Raw genomic sequence first — 20,953 nt, 5'->3', positions numbered from 1 at the left:
CACCTGGCCAGGGGTCCACAATGCTGGAGGAGCAGGATAAGGGGCAGGAGCAGGGGCAGTAGCACGAGCCGGGGCAGGAGCAGGGCCTCTCGAGCCTGCAGTGGCTGGAGCGTAAAAAAACACAACGAAATTATCTTATTGTTTTAGACTTTCACTGCATGACTTTCTCAGCTCTGCTGGACAGCTACTGCGATTACAAGGTTTACTGCAAAGCATGTACGATTAGTAGAGAGATGACATGATGATGAAAAGATGGAAGGAAGCAGTGAAAATCATCCTGTTTTTCATCCAAGCACCATTAGAAGAAATACAAGAAGAAAAAAAGATGGGATCAGCCAAGTGTGAAGCGAAGCAGACCAAACACTACAACAGCCACTTATTCCAAGGGGAGTGGGGGAAGTGTGAGATGACAAGAATGAGCTTTAGTCAGTGATTACGATAAAAAATGAAATAAAACCTTTTACATACACCTTTAAATTATCTTTTTTCCTTTGAGGATGTTCACTCAAAGAGTGAATGTAGATTGACACCTGAGAAGTGCCATTCCTCTGTGTTGTGAAATAAAATAATATGTCATTTAAAAAATACTGTTTTGTTTTATTTGTAATTGTTTGTAAAATATTGTTTAAGATTTACATACCTTGAGGAAGTTGTTCCTCAGCTTGCGAGGCTACAGTTGCCATCTCCAGGTCATCTTCCTCCTCAAAAAAATCCGTAGCAGCAGAGTCTGTAAAATAACATAAAACACTAAGCACATGTCACCAACACACTTGTATGCGTTAAGTGATACTCACCACATGTAAAGAGCTGTCTCCGGACTGCGGACTCAGACGCAGGTGGTACACGTGGTCCTGCAGCTGTTGAACACGTATTTTCGTTAGACATATATACTGCATAATATATACTGTAATTATTTTAAAGCTTGCAAATCACTTACAGGGTTTGGCTGGAGACAAAATCTTTTGTGCCAGCTGTGAAGCAGATAAATGCTTCCCCCACGCCAACAGGGCCTTCACATTGGTCGCCAGCAGTGGCCTGTTCTTAGTGGCAGTAGGTGGAGGAGGAACAGACACAGTGGCAGTGGGCACAGCAGCAGTGAGGACAGATGCAGTGGGCACAGTGGTGGTGGGCACATGGGCTGGAGCCTGCCTCTTCAGCACGTATGCTTTGAAAAGGGCCATATTGGTGTTAGGCCCGGCCTTTGCCTTCTTCAGGTAGGTGATGATAATAGCCTGGGCCTCCTTGCTTGGGTCCTCATACACCTCCTTCATTGACCTACCCTTAAAATCCCCAAACTCCACCATCAGACATCCAGAGTCTCCTGTCCTCTGGGCCTCCTGCAGCATGGCCTGTTTTATATGACACACCTCCACAGCCTCGCCTACCTCCCTGATCTGCGAGGTGTATCTGAGGAACAGGTGTTTGTTGTCAGACAGCGGGTTGTCCCTCTCCTCCTCCCCCAAAATGCTGCTGACCAGATAGCAGGCATACCCCAGTGAGTTCTCCAGCAGCCACAGGAACCTCTGACCCTGGTGTTTCCCAAACTGGATCTTGCAGTGAGCCAGAACCAGGAACTGGTCTCCAGGATTCCCTCCATTCTGCCTCACAAAGGCAGTGGCCTCAGCCAGGACCTCCTCCTTACACCTGGCCCTCCCTGCCAACACGATCTTCCTCCTATTGGCCTCCTCAGTTGGCCCCATAAGGAGTCGACCCTCAGAGGTTCTTCGTAAAACCGGGTATGCATACATAATCTGAAAGGACACAGGCATAAACAGAACGTTACATAGCTGTCATATTCCAACTGAAAGTATTTTACTACAGCATTTATTTTTTATGTAATTAATTATTATAATATTATAATAATTAATGATTATTATTATTATGAGCATAAGCATTATTGTTTTTATACAACTGTGAATCACTTTGAATTGCCTTGTGTACAAATTGTAAATAGTGTGATGAACTTATTAATAAGAAAATCAATAACACTTCTTGGTACAATCTTGCTGGTATCATGCCATGTATCATGTATCATGGTAAAGTTGCAGGTTCACATGTACAGAAGAAAACGTGTGCTATTACACGCCAGCTAGCTTTATTGGCATGTTTAATTGTGTAAAAACAAACACTGTTTATGAATAAATAATGATCGATTATACAGTCGTGAAGAATAGACTTACCTGTTGCAAAGATGACGATAATTACTACTGATGACGACTACTTCCTGCTCAGCTACTGTTCGGACGCTCTCGCTTACTGCTCCACGCTTTGCTCTATCGCTTTTATATTTCTATAATTTATCTCCTTTTATCACCTAATTTTAACTTCAGCAAATCAGCACAGTGCTCAAACGCTTGGATTACTACAAAAAAAAGCAGAATTATTTTATTCGACCAGCCTCCCACTGAATCTAGTGCTTCTCGACAGGCCATACTGAGTGTAGAGAAACAAGCCGATCGTTTTACTAATCGAGACCCAAAGGCACTCGAGACATCAGATTGTCACGAGCATCACATATTACTGCAGTAGCATCCTCTACCCCAGATACGGCACTGACAAGGACTGCAAACACTGGTCTCCTACCACCGCCTATACATCTTGAGAACAGATTTGAAGTATTAATGAATGAGGAATCCCCAAATTTGATGAATGTGATCGCACACAGACAGAATCAGCCAGTAGCTAACACTGATGCTAACTGGGGCTCAAGGTCGAGCAGACAGCGGCACTCAGCTCACAGTGCAGCCGAGCCCAGGACTCTGATAGTGGGCGACTCCGTAATCAGAAACATTAATAGCAGGGATACAACAACGTGCTGCCTTCCACAAGCAACAACTTCTGATGTAAACAGGGAACTTCAGAACATTCTGATGAAACATAAGACTGCAAATCGACTCATCATTCATGTGGGGAAGAATGATATTCATAAAGAGCAGTCGGAACTTCTTAAAAAGGATTTCAATTAACTTTTTGAAACACTTAAAAGACTGAAAGTTCAAACATTCATCAGTGGACCACTCCCAGCAAGAGGAACAAACAGGTTTTCACGGTTGCTTGGGCTTAATACATGGCTGCAAAAAACCTGCAATATAAAAGGAGTGAACTTTATTGACAACTTCAATCTTTTCTGGAGTCAGAGGCAACTGTTTCAACAGGATGGCCACCACCCAACCAAACTTGGTTCAAGAGTGCTAAAGGACAATATCTACTTCTCCCTCCGTCATCCTTCTGCAATGTGTGCCAATCCACTCAACCTGAATGGCACACACACACCTGGATACAGTATGAATGACCACAGGATTTCACTTTAGCACCTGAATGGACATGCGGTTGACACATCACACAAGGACAGTGATAACACCACTCAGCCACAACAACCTCTGCTCACGGACACAATCTCAGCTGAGCCCTGCCCACAGAGCTCACCACAGACAGACTGTGACATACCAGCACTGCTCCAAGATACAGCACCCATAGACGACTTTCTGGAAAACAGCCAGGGAAACCAGGACAGCATATTACAGCCTCCAATAACACCAGAGCAAAAATCCCTCTCACCGGAAACATTATCACTCTCTCCAGAATCTCCACTTCTGTGCTTCTCAGAGAAAATGGAACAACTGGTGCATGCTGGAACTAGACTATCCCACTCTTTTGCTGCGAGCCCCCAGATACCAACCAAAAAACGCCAGGCCCCACAACCACCAAAGCCTGCGGGCCCAGCTCGCCCTCTCCCTCCTCCTGTGAGCTCTTCGGCCTCTGCCACAGCGCCAGGGCCCACACCCTCCCCCAGCGGCTCGAGGTGAACCAAAAACAACTGATACCAGCTCTCAGTGATATGTGTCGGGTCCCCGCTATGATAACAATAACTTTCTCAAATGTTTACAGAACCAGCGGGAACCCAGTGTGCCTGTATCTTTTTCTATTGCTGTTCGATTACATGATAGAAAGTCTAAGGCCTTCAAAAGCCGTACAGCAAACCCATCTAATCTGGTGCCTATTACACGACATACCAAGTTTGCTGTGGGGACAAAAAGTAAGACTGTTAAGTTAGCACTTTTAAACATCCTTTCACTTAAAAATAAATCACTTTTAGTCAACGACTTAATAACCACATACAACCTGGATTTTATGTTGCTAAATGAAACTTGGCTAGAAGAAAGTTGCAGTGCAACAGTCCTCAATGAAACAGCCCCTCCTAACTTTACTTTTATGAGTGTCTGCAGAGCTGTCAGAAGAGGCGGAGGTTTAGCTGCTCTTTATAAAGATGTCTCTCAATGTAAGCAAATATCATTTGGGAATTACCCGTCTTTCGAGTATCTCGGTATTGTGTTAAAAGGTGCTCCACGCATTTTACTTATCATTGTTTACAGGCCTCCAAAATACTCTCCAGCTTTTGCTGAGAACTTAACAGAACTGTTATCAACAATTTCCTCAGAGTTTGACTGCTTTGCCATTGCTGGAGATTTTAACATTCACATAGATAATGCAGAAAACAATATTGCAAAAGAAATCAAAACTGTTTTAAAAACTTTTGATCTGACTCAGCATGTACATGGACCCACACATAATCGTGGACACACTCTAGATTTACTTATCAGTAAGGGTCTAAACATTTCATCAATTGTTATTAAGGATGTAGCACTGTCTGATCATTTTTGTATTTTCTTTGATATATTGATCTCTCCTGCCATTGAAGCTAGATCTGTGTCTGTCAAGAAGAGATGCTTAAATGAGAACACTAGTGTACTATTTATGAAGGCTATATCTTTAACACCAAGCATATCTGCTGACTCTGTTGATTTTCTCCGGGATTCTTTTAACTCAAAAGTTAAGAGTGTAATTGATGATATTGCTCCTGTGAAAGTCAGGAAGAAGAGTGGCAGACAAAAAGCACCTTGGAGAAACTCAACAGCAGTGCAAAATATGAAAAGACAATGCAGAAAAGCAGAGCGCATGTGGCGGAAGACAAAACTTGTAGTCCATTATAACATCTACAAAGACAGCCTCCATGCTTTCAATAAGGAACTAAGCAAAGCTAGACAGACTTTTTTCTCGAATATTATAAACAGCAATATAAACAACACGCGCACTCTTTTTGCTACTGTAGAGAGACTGACAACCCCCCCAAGCCAGATTCCCAGTGAAATGCTCTCAGTGAGAAAGTGCAGTGAGTTTACTTCTTTCTTCTCTGAGAAAATCAATAATATCAGAAAGGTGATCAGCTCATCCTTGAGTTGCGCTGGGGTCAGGCAGATCAGACAACAGCACGAGAAAGTAGCCACTATGTCTGATTTCGAAGAAATTGATGGGAAAATTTTGGAAGCAACTAAAAACATCAACCTGCGCCCTTGACGCACTTCCCACATCTTTTTTCAAAAATGTGTTACACAGCTTAGAAGCAGATCTCCTGGAAGTGGTAAATGCCTCACTTCTCTCTGGGAGTTTTCCGACCTCCCTGAAAACTGCTGTCGTCAAGCCCCTCCTGAAAAAGAGCAATCTGGATAAGACCATATTAAACAACTATAGACAGATATCAAATCTTCCTTTCATAGGCAAGATCATTGAAAAAGTTGTCTTCAATCAGCTGAACAAATTCTTAAGCTCGAATGGATACTTTGACCATTTTCAATCTGGTTTCCGACCGCACCACAGTACAGAGGACGCGCTCATAAAGATAATAAATGATATTCGCTTAAATACTGATACAGGCAAATTATCAGTGCTGGTACTACTTGACCTCAGTGCTGCATTTGACACCGTCGATCACAAAATACTTCTTGACAGGCTGGAAAACTGGCTGGACATCCATGACATGCGGAGTCCCTCAAGGCTCAATTCTTGCGCCACTCCTATTCAACCTGTACATGCTCCCAATGAACCAAATAATGAGAAAGAACCAAATGGCTTACCATAGCTATGCAGACGACACACAGCTCTACTTATCCCTATCGCCTAACGATTACAGCCCCATTGACTCCCTTTGCCAATGCATTGATGAAGTAAACAATTGGATGTGCCAAAACTTTCTTCAGTTAAACAAAGACAAAACTGAAGTCATTGCGTTTGGAAACAAAGATGAAGTTCTCAAGGTGAACGCATACCTTCAGTCTAGGGGTCAAACAACTAAAAATCAAGTCAGGAATCTGGGTGTGTCTCTAGAGTCAGACCTTAGTTTCAGTAGTCATGTCAAAGCAATAAATAAATCAGCATATTATCACCTGAAAAATATTGCAAGAATTAGATGCTTTGTTTCCAGTCAAGACTTAGAAAAACTTGTGCATGCTTTCGTCACCAGTAGGGTGAATTATTGTAATGGACTTCTCACTGGCCTTCCCAAAAAGACCATAAGACAGTTGCAGCTCATACAGAACGCTGCTGCTAGGATTCTGAGCAGAACCAGAAAATATGAACACATCACACCAGTCCTCAGGTCTTTACACTGGCTGCCAGTTACATTTAGGATTGATTTTAAAGTATTATTACTGGTATATAAATCATTCAATGGCCTAGGACCTCAATACATTGCAGATATGCTCAGTGAATATAAACCCAACAGATCACTCAGATCATTAGGATCACATCAGCTAGAAATACCAAGGGTTCACTCTAAGCATGGCGAGTCTGCTTTTAGCTACTATGCCAGCCGCAGCTGGAACCAGCTTCCAGAAGAGATCAGATGTGCTCCTACAGTAGTCACATTCAAATCCAGACTCAAAACACATCTGTTTAACTGTGCATTTACTGAATGAGCACTGTGCCACTGTTCGTCCGACTGTTTGCACTGTATTTTATTTTATGTTATAATTATTCTGATTTCATTTGATTATTTCTGTATATTATCTTTTATTCCAAACTGTTTTAATTATTCTGATTTATTTTGATTATTTTAATTTCTTCTATGTAAAGCACTTTGAATTACCATTGTGTATGAAATGTGCTATATAAATAAACTTGCCTTGCCTTGCCTAATAATGGCGGTCGCCGATTGGTCAAAAGTAAGCCACAGGAGAGAAACGCGATTGGTCAAAAGTAAGCCACAGGAGAGAAAGGCGATTGGTCAAAAGTAAGCCACAGGAGAGAAACACGATTGGTCAAAAGTAAGCCACAGGAGAGAACGCGATTGGTCAAAAGTAAGCCACAGCAGAGTAACACGATTGGCTCACGTGGGCTTACTTTGGGCTTACTTTGGCTCAATAGGTAGGAAGCAGTAGGCGCAAGCGAGAGGTAGTGGGATCGATGCCTGCATTCTCCAGTGCTGTCCATCCTTTTTACGCCCCCCTTCAAGGGGCACTACCTAGATGAGCTCTTGCGGCTCAGTGCTGCCGAAAAAGTTTTTTCGAACGAGGTACTGCACACATTCCTGGCAAAAGCAGGTCCCACCGAGATTTGAACTCGGATCGCTGGATTCAGAGCCCAGAGTGCTAACCATTACACCATGGAACCTTGGCGTGTGTCAACTTTTCCCATGAGCAGCAGAGATTTAAGTCATTGAGTCCAGAAGCACGATAGCAAGGATTTAAGTCATTGAGTCCAGAAGCACGATAGCAAGGAGGAAATGAAGCCTTTGCTTTTTAAGCCCATGTTTCCCCAATTCCGACTCGGTTTGAAAGTGCCAATTTCACCGCCACGTCAGCAGTTGGGCATCACCTCTGTTTTTTCCCTCCCTTCCGCAAAGAACCTAAAAAGGTTCCACCGAGATTTGAACTCGGATCGCTGGATTCAAAGCGCAATTTTTTGATTAAATCTACAATTAAAAGGTAGCCAGTGCAAAGTTGCCAGCACAGAGGAAATGCGGCCTGTTTTTTTGTGGTCATTGGAAATCGCGCTGCAGCACCTGCACACGTGCTAGGGATCGCGCCTCGTCTTTGTCTTTGAGAGCGATGGACACCTTCTCTCCATCATCGAGGGGAATTAGCTCAAATAGTAGAGCGCTCGCTTAGCATGCGAGGGGTAGCGGGATCGATACCTGCATTGTCCAGTGCTGTCCATCCTTTTTACGCCCCCCTTCAAGGGGCACTAACTAGATGAGCTCTTGCGGCTCAGTGCTGCCGAAAATGGTTTTTCGAACGAGGTACTGCACACATTCCTGCAAATGCAGGTCCCACCGAGATTTGAACTTGGATCGCTGGATTCAAAGCCCAGAGTGCTAACCATTACACCATGGAACGAACACACCCTGCTAGCTGGCTGTCTGAGAGGCAGATAGCGATGAGGCTAGGTGGAATCAGGTAGATAGGAGCTGGCGATTGGTCAATGGACCACCTCGACTGAGAGAGGCAGACGTGGTTCCTCTGCCGAAACCCGAGATTGAACCAGGGACCTTTAGATCTTCAGTCTAACGCTCTCCCAACTGAGCTATTTCGGCCAGGTACTTGTGCGGTTTAGCCAGCAGGCATGTCTGGGAGACCGCCAGTCATTTTCGAGAAGAGCAGAGTGAAGGTCCCAGAGAGAAAATGAGTTGCCCGCACGGGGATTGAACCCTTGACCTTGGCGCTATTAGCACCACGCTCTAACCAACTGAGCTAACCGGCCTCTCTCTGGCTCATTTTATCCCCAATTTCTCAGAAATATCCTGGTTGCCCTAATCAGGCTGAAGAGATTAAAAGCAAAGGCTGATAATGGGCTCGTCCGGGATTTGAACCCGGGACCTCTCCCACCCTAAGCGAGAATCATACCCCTAGACCAACGGGCCGAAAACATTTCAGCTTGCATGGCTTAAAGTGCAATACTTTAATTAAATCTACAATTAAAAGGTAGCCAGTGCAAAGTTACCAGCACAGAGGAAATGCGGCCTCTTTTTTTGTGGTCATTGGAAATCACGCTGCAGCACCTGCACACGTGCTAGGGATCGCGTCTCGTCTTTTTTATTTTTAGAGCGATGGACACCTCCTCTCCATCATCGAGCAGAATTAGCTCAAATGGGGCACTACCTAGATGAGCTCTTGCGGCTCAGTGCTGCCGAAAAAGTTTTTTCGAACGAGGTACTGCACGTATTCCTGGCAAAAGCAGGTCCCACCGAGATTTGAACTCGGATCGCTGGATTCAGAGCGCAGAGTGCTAACCATGACACCATGGAACCTTGGCGTGTGTCAACTTTTCCCATGAGCAGCAGAGATTTAAGTCATTGGCTGCGTTCCAAACCGCATACTCAATGAGTAGGTACTTAATTTCAATGAGTACTTACTTAACGAGCGCTAAAAGAGTAGGTACTTTATAGCCAAATCTCGTTGAGTATGGCTGCGTCCGAAACCGCATACTCAATGAGTAGGTACTTAATTTCAATAAGTACTTACTTAACGAGCGCTAAAAGAGTAGGTACTTTATAGCCAAATCTCGTTTAGTATGAATGCGAACCGGACATCTGCCATGTTGACGTTATCATGTGACCTACGACGCGTTATCACAAGTGCAACAACTTAAAAGATATGAACGACACGTTTAATTAATCTCTGTAATATCTTGATATTGATTAAACCTGCTTATTTTGTGATTGTAGTATAACCAATACATTTAGGGTCGATTTAAGTTCTTATTTGTAACGCTTCTAATGTGACCAAACAGTTTAAATATGCTATATATATATATATATATATATATATATATATATACATATATATATATATATATATATATATATATATATATATATATATATATATATATATTAATACTTATATATAACACCTTAAATATATAATTTTTCATTACAAAAAACCTAAATCGTCATCTCTTGAATATGTTTTTAATTTCTTTATTTTAAATCCAAAATGTTCACCCACAAGCAAAAAGCCCTTTTGGGCCCCTAAGGGCTGTCCTTTATGTTTTCCTCTTTTTCTTGTTGAATGTTTCATCCCTCTGGATTATAAATAACAACAACAACATCAGTTTGTTTGTACCGCTATTATTCAAAGATATTTAAACTTGTCATTGTTCTTTTTTTCCTGTGTATATAATATCATATTATGATGGATGCAAACCCATTTTTATGTTTTCTGTCATTATGATTGTTCATCCTGATCTTGTATGTAACTATAAGTTCTGCAATAAAAAATGATATGAGCGACAGGTGCACTAACACCTCATAACATCAGTAACTCGACAGCCATACATAGAACAGTTTTCCTCAGCGTTTGTAATGTCTGCACATTGCTCACAGCACACGACTGCTCGAAGATCTCACCTTTGGAGAAGACTGTTGATTTTTATACTAGAAAAATGTAAGTATCACTCCTTAAAAAACAAGATTACCCCAGAATGAATTGCATCGCTAGCCCACCCCAAAACTTACACAATAATAATGATAAATGCTGACCAAAACTTGTTTTTACTGAAAATTGTATATTTTAGTAAAAACAAGCAAAATGTAATTTGTTTTGTCATATGACATATGCATGAATACACACTAGATAAATGCAGTAAATACAGTTATAGTCAAGCAATGAATTAAAGCATAAATATATTAAATAATTGTATTTTATTTACTGACAACAACAATAAGAAACATGGATAAGTAAAATAATGAATAAAAGTAACCATCAGAATAAACAAATGCATATACAAGTCAACAACACAAACAAAGCTTTATTCAAACTACAAGCATGTATTTACAGGCGCTGAACCCCACATCCTACTGCCATCTCCACACAGCGGTTCTCATTCTGTGGCTTTATTCTGATGAATCAGCTGACCACCAGGTGACCGTGCCTCCGTGCCGGAGGTTGTTCTGAGGCGATAAGGGCCGGTGGAGTGATGGAGGGTCTCATCCATGGCACCATTTCCAGGATTCAGCTCCGGGCTCTCCATCCTCAGTGCTCACACCAGTCTGCAGACATTTCAGATCCGAATGAGAAAAGTGCTGTAATAACTGTGTTTGAAATTACAATAATTAAAATAAACTACAACTTAAGATTTAAATAGATTTTGTTATTCATTTCTGTAGTATACTCATTCAAAGCCTTTGATGCAGCATTCAGCTTCATGAGCCACTCTCCTCTCCCCCAAATGTTCCTAAATTTATCAACAGTACTAATGGACAAATAAAATAGATAACATGTTTAGTTACTTTATAGATTTGTGTATTTACCTTACTTACAGCACATTTATCTAATGTAAACAGTGTTGCCACAACAGTAAATTCTAAAATAGCACACATACATCAGATGTCTATTTCATGTTGTGATGTGCTCATCTGCAATACTTATAGAAGATTTTCCTGTCAGATGTAAATAGACATTTAAAATAAGCATCTTTAAGAGGTATATGGTTTATGTACATCTACTTTGGAGATGTGTGCTTACTGGAGCTCTCCTGATAGCAATACACAATAACGTGTTTTTACAGCAAAATCACAACTATACTATACTGTCTAACGTCTTTAAACCTTCAACAATTCGACAGTTTACTCTAGTCTTCTGTATTTCAACACGTTTTAACACAAGGAACCGTGTTTACTCACATTTGAAAACACCCGCGTCGCTGATCGTAATGTTGGATAATGACGTATCCTCTCCCGTGGCCTCCTGGGATAGAAAAGTATCCGTCGATGGTTGCTTCAGAATCTGGGCTGAAGCAGTAAGCCATCCGGGAACTTCTCGCCTACTCTTTTATGAGTACTGAGGTTTCGGACATACTACTCCTTTCAAATACTGTTTTCGCCTACTATATAGTAGGAAAGTAGGAATATTCGGACGCACTATAAGTATACGTGAGCCCGAATCTCGCGATAATTAGTATGTCACTCTGGTAATTCTCGCCTACTCTTTTATGGATACTAAGGATTCGGACATACTTATTCGCTCGCCTACTGCTTTTTCCCTACTACATAGTAGGGAAGTATGCGGTTTCGGACGCAGCCTATGAATGCGATCCGGACATCATCCGCCATGTTGATGCTATCATGTGACCTACGACACGTTATCACAAGCGCAACAACTTAAAAGATGAACGACACGTTTAATTCATCTATCTGTAAACATCTCTTGAATATGTTGTTAATTTCTTTATTTTATACCCAAAAAGTTTCTCCTTCAAGTTTTCCTCTTTTCTTGATGAATTTACCTCTCGTTTCATCCCTCAGACAATAACAACAAAACTATTTTTTAATGTATTATGAAGAACTATTTATATTTAAAGATATTTAGCCTTGTTATTGTTCTTTTTTCCTGTGTATAAATATCATATTATGATGTACACAAACCAATGATCTTTATGTTTTCTGTTTTGTCATTATGATTGTTCATTGTTAGATACAACTAGTATCTTTCCATGATCTTTATGTAATAAGTTTATAAGTTTAAATTATATGAGCGACAGGTGCACTAACACTTCATAACATCAGTAACTCGACAGCACAACCTAGAACAGTTTTCCTCTGCGTTTACTGTCTGCAGTGCACAAGGAGACGGGCCGCTGCTCGAAGATCTCCTTTGGAGAAACTGTTGACTTTATGCTCGAAAAATGCAAGTATCGCTCATAAAAAATTAATATTACCTCAGAATGAATTGCATTGTTAGCCCACCCCAAAACTTAAACAAAATAATATTAAATGCTGACCAATACTTAAGTATATTACTTTTTTTATATACTAAAAATGATATAATTTAATAAAACAAGCAACATGTAATTTGTTTTGTCATATGAGTTATGGATGAATACACGTGAACATCTCAATTGTCAGTCAAGCAATGAATTAATGCATACATTAAATAATTATATTTTATATACTGACAACAATAAGAAACATGAGTAAATGAGTAAAAGAACAAATAAAAGTAACCATCACACAATAAACAAATGCATGCACATGAAACAAATCTTTATTCAAACTACAAGCATGTATTTGGGCGCTGAAGCCCACATCCTACTGCCATCTCAACACAGCGGTTCCCATTCTGCGGCTTTATTCTGATGAATTCACCAGAGGTGACCGTGCCTTCGTGCCGGAGCTTGTTGCTGCTCTGCGCATCACAATCTGAGGCGATAAGGGCAGATGGAGAGATCTTATGACAGTCTCATCCATGGCACCGTTTCCAGGATTCAGCTCTGGGCTCCTCATCCTCAGTGCTCACACCAGTCTGAATAAAAACATGTTTAGTTACTTTATAGATTTGTTTATTTAACTTATTTACAGCACATTAGTCTAATGTCAACAGTGTTGACAACAGTGAATTAACGTTATCCTATCCTATGATAATGCCACACATACATCACTCAGATGTCTTTTTCATGTTGTGATGTGCTCATCTGCAATATGTCAATACTTACAATATTTTCCTTTCAGATGTAAATAGACATTTTAAATAAGCGTGTTTAAGATGTATATGGTTATGTAAATCCACTTTAGAGACGTTACATGTGCTTAGAGCTCCCCTATTAGCTAGCTATACAAAACATGTTTTTACAGCAAAATCACAACTATACTATACTGTCTAACTACTTTACACCTTCAACAGTTAAAACGTCTACTCTATTGTAGTTTAACACATAAGGAACCGTGTTTACTCACATTTGAAAACCCCCGGCGTCGCTGATCTCCGTGATGTTTGATAATGACGTATGCTCTCGCGTGGCCTACTGGGATAGATGAGTACAAGCTGAAAAGCACTCAAATGTCTGGGCGAAAGCAGGAGATCATCCGGGAACTTCTCGCCTACTCTTTTAGGAATACTGATGTTTCGAACGTACTGCTTCTTTCACGTACTGTTTTCGCCTACTATATAGTAGGAAAGTAGGCATATTGGAACGCACTATCGTCCAAATCTCGCGATAATTAGTACGTCAACCAGGTAATTCTCGCCTACTCTTTTATGAATAGTGAGGATTCGAACTTACTTTTTTTGCTCGCCTACTCTTTTTCCCATACTATATAGTAGGGAAGTATGCGGTTTGGAACGCAGCAATTGAGTCCAGAAGCAAGATAGCAAGGAGCAAATGAAGCCTTTGCTTTTTAAGCCCATGTTTCCCCAATTCCGACTCGGTTTGAGAGTGTCAATTTCACTGCCATGTCAGCCGTTGCGCATCACCTCTGTTTTTTCCCTCCCTTCCGCAAAGAACCTAAAAAGATTCCACCGAGATTTGAACTCGGATCGCTGGATTCAAAGCCCAGAGTGCTAACCATTACACCATGGAACCAACACACTCTGTTAGCTGGCTGTCTGAGAGGCAGATAGCGATGAGGCTAGGTGGAATCAGGTAGACGTGGTTCCTCTGCCGAAACCCAGGATTGAACCAGGGACCTTCAGATCTTCAGTCAAACGGTCTCCCAACTGAGCTATTTCGGCCAGGTACTTGTATGGTTTAGCCAGCAGGGATGTCTGGGAGACCGCCCATCATTTTCGAGAAGAGCAGAGCGAAGGTCCCAGAGAGAAAATGAGTGGCCCGTACGGGGATCGAACCCGTGACCTTGGCGTTATTAGCACCACGCTCTAACCAACTGAGCTAACCGGCCTCTCTCTGGCACATTTTATCCCTAATTTCTCAGAAATATCCTGGTTGCCCTAATCAGGCCGAAGAGATTAAAAGAAAAGCCTAATAATGGGCTCGTCCGGGATTTGAACCCGGGACCCCTCGCACCCTAAGCAAGAATCATACCCCTAGACCAACGAGCCGAAACATACATCGCCCCTGCTGCTGCCGGGCCGCAAACATTTCAGCTTGCATGGCTTAAAGCTCAATTTTTTGATTAAATCTACAATTAAAAGGTAGCCAGTGCAAAGTTTCCAGCACAGAGGAAATGCGGCCTCTTTTTTTGTGGTCATTGGAAATCACGCTGCAGCACCTGCACACGAATAATGAGAAGCTTACTTACAGGAGCCTGGTCTGCAACACTGGACCCAGTTGATGTTGCAGGAGCAGAGGCAACACTTGGCTGGACAGAAGGCTGTGGAGGAGACTGCAGAGGAGGCTGAGCAGGGCGCAGAGGAGGAGACTGCAGAGGAGGCTAGGCAGGGCGCAGAGGAGGAGACTGCAGAGGAGGCTGGGCAGGGCGCTGCAGTCCTGTGGGTGGCTGTAGTGAGGATGGTCCTGGTGCAGAGGGACAGGGGTTGAAGGCCTTGCTGGAAAGATGGGAGTTGCTCTTTCCAGTGGACAGGAAGCTCTGCAGGCGACTGGGACACCTGGCCAGGGGTCCACAATGCTGGAGGAGCAGGATAAGGGGCAGGAGCAGGGGCAGTAGCACGAGCTGGGGCAGGAGCAGGGCCTCTCGAGCCTGCAGTGGCTGGAGCGTAAAAAAACACAACAAAATTATCTTATTGTTTTAGACTTTCACTGCATGACTTTCTCAGCTCTGCTGGACAGCTACTGCGATTACAAGGTTTACTGCAAAGCATGTATGATTAGTAGAGAGATGACATGATGATGAAAAGATGGCAGGAAGCAGTGAAAATCATCCTGTTTTTCATCCAAGCACCATTAGAAGAAATACAAGAAGAAAAAAAGATGGGATCAGCCAAGTGTGAAGCGAAGCAGACCAAACACTACAACAGCCACTTATTCCAAGGGGAGTGTGAGATGACAAGAATGAGCTTTAGTCAGTGATTACGATAAAAAATGAAATAAAACCTTTTTACATACACCTTTAAATTATCTTTTTTCCTTTGAGGATGTTCACTCAAAGAGTGAATGTAGATTGACACCTGAGAAGTGCCATTCCTCTGTGTTGTGAAATAAAATAATATGTCATTTAAAAAATACTGTTTTGTTTTATTTGTAATTGTTTGTAAAATATTGTTTAAGATTTACATACCTTGAGGAAGTTGTTCCTCAGCTTGCGAGGCTACAGTTGCCATCTCCAGGTCATCTTCCTCCTCAAAAAAATCCGTAGCAGCAGAGTCTGTAAAATAACATAAAACACTAAGCACATGTCACCAACACACTTGTATGCGTTAAGTGATACTCACCACATGTAAAGAGCTGTCTCCGGGCTGCGGACTCAGACGCAGGATGTACACGTGGTCCTGCAGCTGTTGAACACGTATTTTCGTTAGACATATATACTGCATAATATATACTGTAATGATTTTAAAGCTTGCAAATCACTTACAGGGTTTGGCTGGAGACAAAATCTTTTGTGCCAGCTGTGAAGCAAATAAATGCTTCCCCCGCGCCAACAGGGCCTTCACATTGGTCGCCAGCAGTGGCCGTTCTTAGTGGCAGTAGGTGGAGGAGGAACAGACACAGTGGCAGTGGGCACAGCAGCAGTGAGGACAGATGCAGTGGGCACAGTGGTGGTGGGCAAGGGGCTGGAGCCTGCCTCTTCAGCACGTATGCTTTGAAAAGGGCCATATTGGTGTTAGGCCTGGCCTTTGCCTTCTTCAGGTAGGTGATGAGAGCCTGGGCCTCCTTGCTTGGGTCCTCATACACCTCATTCATTGACCTACCCTTAAAATCCCCAAACTCCACCACCAGACATCCAGAGTCTCCTGTCCTCTGGGCCTCCTGCAGCATGGCCTGTTTTATATGATACACCTCCACAGCCTCGCCTACCTCCCTGATCTGCGAGGTGTATCTGAGGAACAGGTGTTTGTTGTCCGACAACGGGTTGTCCCTCTCCTCCTCCCCCAAAATGCTGCTGACCAGATAGCAGGCATACCCCAGTGAGTTCTCCAGCAGCCACAGGAAAATCTGACCCTGGTGTTTCCCAAACTGGATCTTGCAGTGAGCCAGAACCAGGAACTGGTCTCCAGGATTCCCTCCATTCTGCCTCACAAAGGCAGTGGCCTCAGCCAGGACCTCCTCCTTACACCTGGCCCTCCCTGCCAACACGATCTTCCTCCTATTGGCCTCCTCAGTTGGCCACATAAGGAGTCGACCCTCGGAGGTTCTTCGTAAAACCGGGTATGCATACATAATCTGAAAGGACACAGGCATATACAGAACGTTACATAGCTGTCATATTCCAACTGAAAGTATTTTACTACAGCATTTCTTTTTTATGTAATTAATTATTATAATATTATAATAATTAATGAATATTATTATTATTATTATTATGAGCATAAGCATTATTGTTTTTTATACAACTGTGAATCACTTTGAATTGCCTTGTGTACAAATTGTAAATAGTGTGATGAACTTATTAATAAGAAAATAAATAACACTTCTTGGTACAATCTTGCTGGTATCATGCCATGCTTAAATCTTTTAGTTTTGTTTAGCTTTTGTGGCAGAGATTACTAAGAAACACCAAATATAACATAAAGGCGTTTATGACAATTCATAATAATATGATCATCAAACAGATCTAAAACTTAAAATGGTATATCAAATCGTTTTGGTATATCTTTTATAACATAGTTGAGAATCATTTGTTGAAACAAAAAAACACTTGTTTTTGCCTATTCATGTCTTTTTAAATATGTATAACATAGTATTTAAAAAGATAACATAAATATGTATACTGGTGTATAACATAGTATAGTATAACATATATGAATTAAACTTTTTTTTTAAAAGGTTTTAGTAAAAATCTTCTTGTGCTCAATATAATGTAATGAATGACACAAAAAAATACTAAATTAACAACAACAAAAAAAATGGTTTAAGGAGGATATAGCTTATTAGCGGTCGGCTAATTATCTTGACAGTAGTGGCATGTTTTTTACTGTATATCATGGTAAAGTTGCAGGTTCACATGTACAGAGGAAAACGTGTGCTATTACACGCTAGCTAGCTTTATTGGCATGTTTAATTGTCTAAAAACAAACACTGTTTATGAATAAATAATGATCGATTATACAGTCGTGAAGAATAGACTTACCTGTTGCAAAGATGACGATAATTACTACTGATGACGACTACTTCCTGCTCAGCTACTGTTCGGACGCTCTCGCTTACTGCTCCGCGCTTTGCTCTATCGCTTTTATATTTCTATAATTTATCTCCTTTTATCACCTAATTTTAACTTCAGCAAATCAGCACAGTGCTCAAACGCTTGGATTACTACAAAAAAAAGCAGAATTATTTTATTCGACCAGCCTCCCACTGAAAGCTTACATTCCGGGGAAGAGAAAACACAACTGCCTACATTCATAAGGATAAGAAAATGCCTCCTCTGGAATCTACTTGCTGCTCCAACTGCCACAGACTTTTACAAAGGATTGCAATTCTTGAAACAAAGTTAATTGTGGGACCACCAAACCAGACGGAACACACGACAGAGCTTCGTCATGGACGTCCTCAGCATACAGCCGGTGAGTCCCATGAATCTAGTGCTTCTCGACAGGCCAAACTGAGTGTAGAGAAACAAGCCGATCGTTTTACTAATCGATGGCACAAACAGGGTGCGAGACCCAAAGGCACTCGAGACATCAGATTGTCACGAGCATCACATATTACTGCAGTAGCATCCTCTACCCCAGATACGGCTCTGACAAGGACTGCAAACACTGGTCTCCTACCACCGCCTATACATCTTGAGAACAGATTTGAAGTATTAATGAATGAGGAATCCCCAAATTTGATGAATGTGATCGCACACAGACAGAATCAGCCAGTAGCTAACACTGATGCTAACTGGGGCTCAAGGTCGAGCAGACAGCGGCACTCAGCTCACAGTGCAGCCGAGCCCAGGACTCTGATAGTGGGCGACTCCGTAATCAGAAACATTAATAGCAGGGATACAACAACGTGCTGCCTTCCACAAGCAACAACTTCTGATGTAAACAGGGAACTTCAGAACATTCTGATGAAACATAAGACTGCAAATCGACTCATCATTCATGTGGGGAAGAATGATATTCATAAAGAGCAGTCGGAACTTCTTAAAAAGGATTTCAATTAACTTTTTGAAACACTTAAAAGACTGAAAGTTCAAACATTCATCAGTGGACCACTCCCAGCAAGAGGAACAATCAGGTTTTCACGGTTGCTTGGGCTTAATACATGGCTGCAAAAAACCTGCAATATAAAAGGAGTGAACTTTATTGACAACTTCAATCTTTTCTGGAGTCAGAGGCAACTGTTTCAACAGGATGGCCACCACCCAAACAAACTTGGTTCAAGAGTGCTAAAGGACAATATCTACTTCTCCCTCCGTCATCCTTCTGCAATGTGTGCCAATCCACTCAACCTGAATGGCACACACACACCTGGATACAGTATGAATGACCACAGGATTTCACTTCAGCACCTGAATGGACATGCGGTTGACACATCACACAAGGACAGTGATAACACCACTCAGCCACAACAACCTCTGCTCACGGACACAATCTCAGCTGAGCCCTGCCCACAGAGCTCACCACAGACAGACTGTGACATACCAGCACTGCTCCAAGATACAGCACCCATAGACGACTTTCTGGAAAACAGCCAGGGAAACCAGGACAGCATATTACAGCCTCCAATAACACCAGAGCAAAAATCCCTCTCACCGGAAACATTATCACTCTCTCCAGCATCTCCACTTCTGTGCTTCTCAGAGAAAATGGAACAACTGGTGCATGCTGGAACTAGACTATCCCACTCTTTTGCTGCGAGCCCCCAGATACCAACCAAAAAAACGCCAGGCCCCACAACCACCAAAGCCTGCGGGCCCAGCTCGCCCTCCCGCTCCTCCTGTGAGAGCTCTTCAGCCTCAAATGGTAAATTAGCTCAAATGGTAGAGCGCTTGCTTAGCATGCGAGAGGTAGCGGGATCGATGCCTGCATTCTCCAGGGCTGTTCATCCTTTTTACGCCCCCCCTTCAAGGGGCACTATCTAGATGAGCTCTTGCGGCTCAGTGCTGCCGAAAAAGTTTTTTTGAACGAGGTACTGCACACATTCCTGGAAAAGCAGGTCCCACCGAGATTTGAACTCGGATCGCTGGATTCAGAGCCCAGAGTGCTAACCATTACACCATGGAACCTTGGCGTGCGTCAACTTTTCCCATGAGCAGCAGAGATTTAAGTCATTGAGTCCAGAAGCACGATAGCAAGGAGCAAATGAAGCCTTTGCTTTTTAAGCCCATGTTTCCCCGATTCCGACTCGGTTTGAGAGTCCCAATTTCACCGCCACGTCAGCAGTTGCGCATCACCTCTGTTTTTTCCCTCCTTTCCACAAAGAACCTAAAAAGGTTCCACCGAGATTTGAACTCGGATCGCTGGAGTCAAAGCGCAATTTTTTGATTCAATCTACAATTAAAAGGTAGCCAGTGCAAAGTTGCGAGCACAGAGGATATGCGGCCTCTTTTTTGTGGTCATTGGAAATCACGCTGCAGCACCTGCACACGTGTTAGGGATCGCGCCTCGTCTTTGTCTTTGAGAGCGATGGACACCTCTCCTCCATCATCGAGGGGAATTAGCTCAAATGGTATAGCGCTCGCTTAGCATGCGAGAGGTAGCGGGATCGATGCCTGCATTCTCCAGTGCTGTCCATCTGTTTTACGCCCCCCTTCAAGGGGCACTACCTAGATGAGCTCTTGCGGCTCAGTGCTGCCGAAAAAGTTTTTTCGAACGAGGTACTGCACACATTCCTGGCAAAAGCAGGTCCCACCGAGATTTGAACTCGGATCGCTGGATTCAGAGCCCAGAGTGCAAACCATTACACCGTGGAACCTTGGCGTGTGTCAACTTTTCCCATGAGCACCAGAGATTTAAGTCATTGAGTCCAAAAGCACGATAGCAAGGAGCAAATGAAGCCTTTGCTCTTTAAGCCCATGTTTCCCCAATTCCGACTCTGTTTGAGAGTGCCAATTTCACTGCCACGTCAGCAGTTGCGCATCACCTCTGTTTTTTCCCACCCTTCCGCAAAGAACCTGAAAAGGTTCTACCGAGATTGGAACTTGGATCGCTGGATTCAAAGCCCAAAGTGCTGACCATTACACCATTGAACCAACACTTCCTGATAGCTGGCTGTCTGAGAGGCAGATAGCGATGAGGCTAGGTGGAATCAGGTAGACTAAAAGAGGCGGACGTGGTTCCTCTGCCGAAACCCGGGATATAAATATCCTGGTTGCCCTAATCAGGCTGAAGAG

The 20,953-nt window shown here is 42.6% G+C and overlaps 2 long non-coding RNA genes and 7 other non-coding genes across 9 annotated transcripts; 1 reads left to right on the top strand and 8 right to left on the bottom strand.

Annotated features, from left to right (window-relative positions):
- Positions 1 to 7,374: 7,374 nt before the first annotated feature.
- On the bottom strand, positions 7,375 to 7,446 carry trnaq-cug (transfer RNA glutamine (anticodon CUG)). Its single transcript has one exon. It is a non-coding gene; the product is annotated as a tRNA-Gln (tRNA).
- Positions 7,447 to 8,295: 849 nt separating this feature from the next.
- trnaf-gaa (transfer RNA phenylalanine (anticodon GAA)) lies at positions 8,296 to 8,368 on the bottom strand. Its single transcript has one exon. It is a non-coding gene; the product is annotated as a tRNA-Phe (tRNA).
- Positions 8,369 to 8,623: 255 nt separating this feature from the next.
- Positions 8,624 to 8,695, bottom strand: trnap-agg (transfer RNA proline (anticodon AGG)). The gene has a single exon. It is a non-coding gene; the product is annotated as a tRNA-Pro (tRNA).
- A 1,426-nt stretch (positions 8,696 to 10,121) lies between these two features.
- LOC143741448 (uncharacterized) lies at positions 10,122 to 10,917 on the top strand. The gene is made up of 2 exons (XR_013205040.1): positions 10,122 to 10,220; positions 10,614 to 10,917. It is a non-coding gene; the product is annotated as an uncharacterized LOC143741448 (long non-coding RNA).
- LOC143741449 (uncharacterized) lies at positions 10,459 to 10,993 on the bottom strand. The gene is made up of 2 exons (XR_013205041.1): positions 10,948 to 10,993; positions 10,459 to 10,825 (listed from the first exon to the last, which is right to left on the bottom strand). It is a non-coding gene; the product is annotated as an uncharacterized LOC143741449 (long non-coding RNA).
- A 3,068-nt stretch (positions 10,994 to 14,061) lies between these two features.
- trnaq-uug (transfer RNA glutamine (anticodon UUG)) lies at positions 14,062 to 14,133 on the bottom strand. The gene has a single exon. It is a non-coding gene; the product is annotated as a tRNA-Gln (tRNA).
- Positions 14,134 to 14,375: 242 nt separating this feature from the next.
- On the bottom strand, positions 14,376 to 14,449 carry trnai-aau (transfer RNA isoleucine (anticodon AAU)). The gene has a single exon. It is a non-coding gene; the product is annotated as a tRNA-Ile (tRNA).
- Positions 14,450 to 14,537: 88 nt separating this feature from the next.
- trnap-agg (transfer RNA proline (anticodon AGG)) lies at positions 14,538 to 14,609 on the bottom strand. The gene has a single exon. It is a non-coding gene; the product is annotated as a tRNA-Pro (tRNA).
- A 5,165-nt stretch (positions 14,610 to 19,774) lies between these two features.
- Positions 19,775 to 19,846, bottom strand: trnaq-cug (transfer RNA glutamine (anticodon CUG)). The gene has a single exon. It is a non-coding gene; the product is annotated as a tRNA-Gln (tRNA).
- Between the last annotated feature and the right edge of the window lie 1,107 nt (positions 19,847 to 20,953).

This window comes from Siphateles boraxobius, unplaced genomic scaffold, assembly GCF_051911475.1.
Source record: "Siphateles boraxobius isolate OS27281-9 unplaced genomic scaffold, OSU_SipBor_1 19, whole genome shotgun sequence".
Classification (NCBI taxonomy): Eukaryota; Metazoa; Chordata; class Actinopteri; order Cypriniformes; family Leuciscidae; genus Siphateles; species Siphateles boraxobius.
Note: the sequence above shows the minus strand (reverse complement) of the source record. Positions and strands in the feature narration are given on the sequence as shown.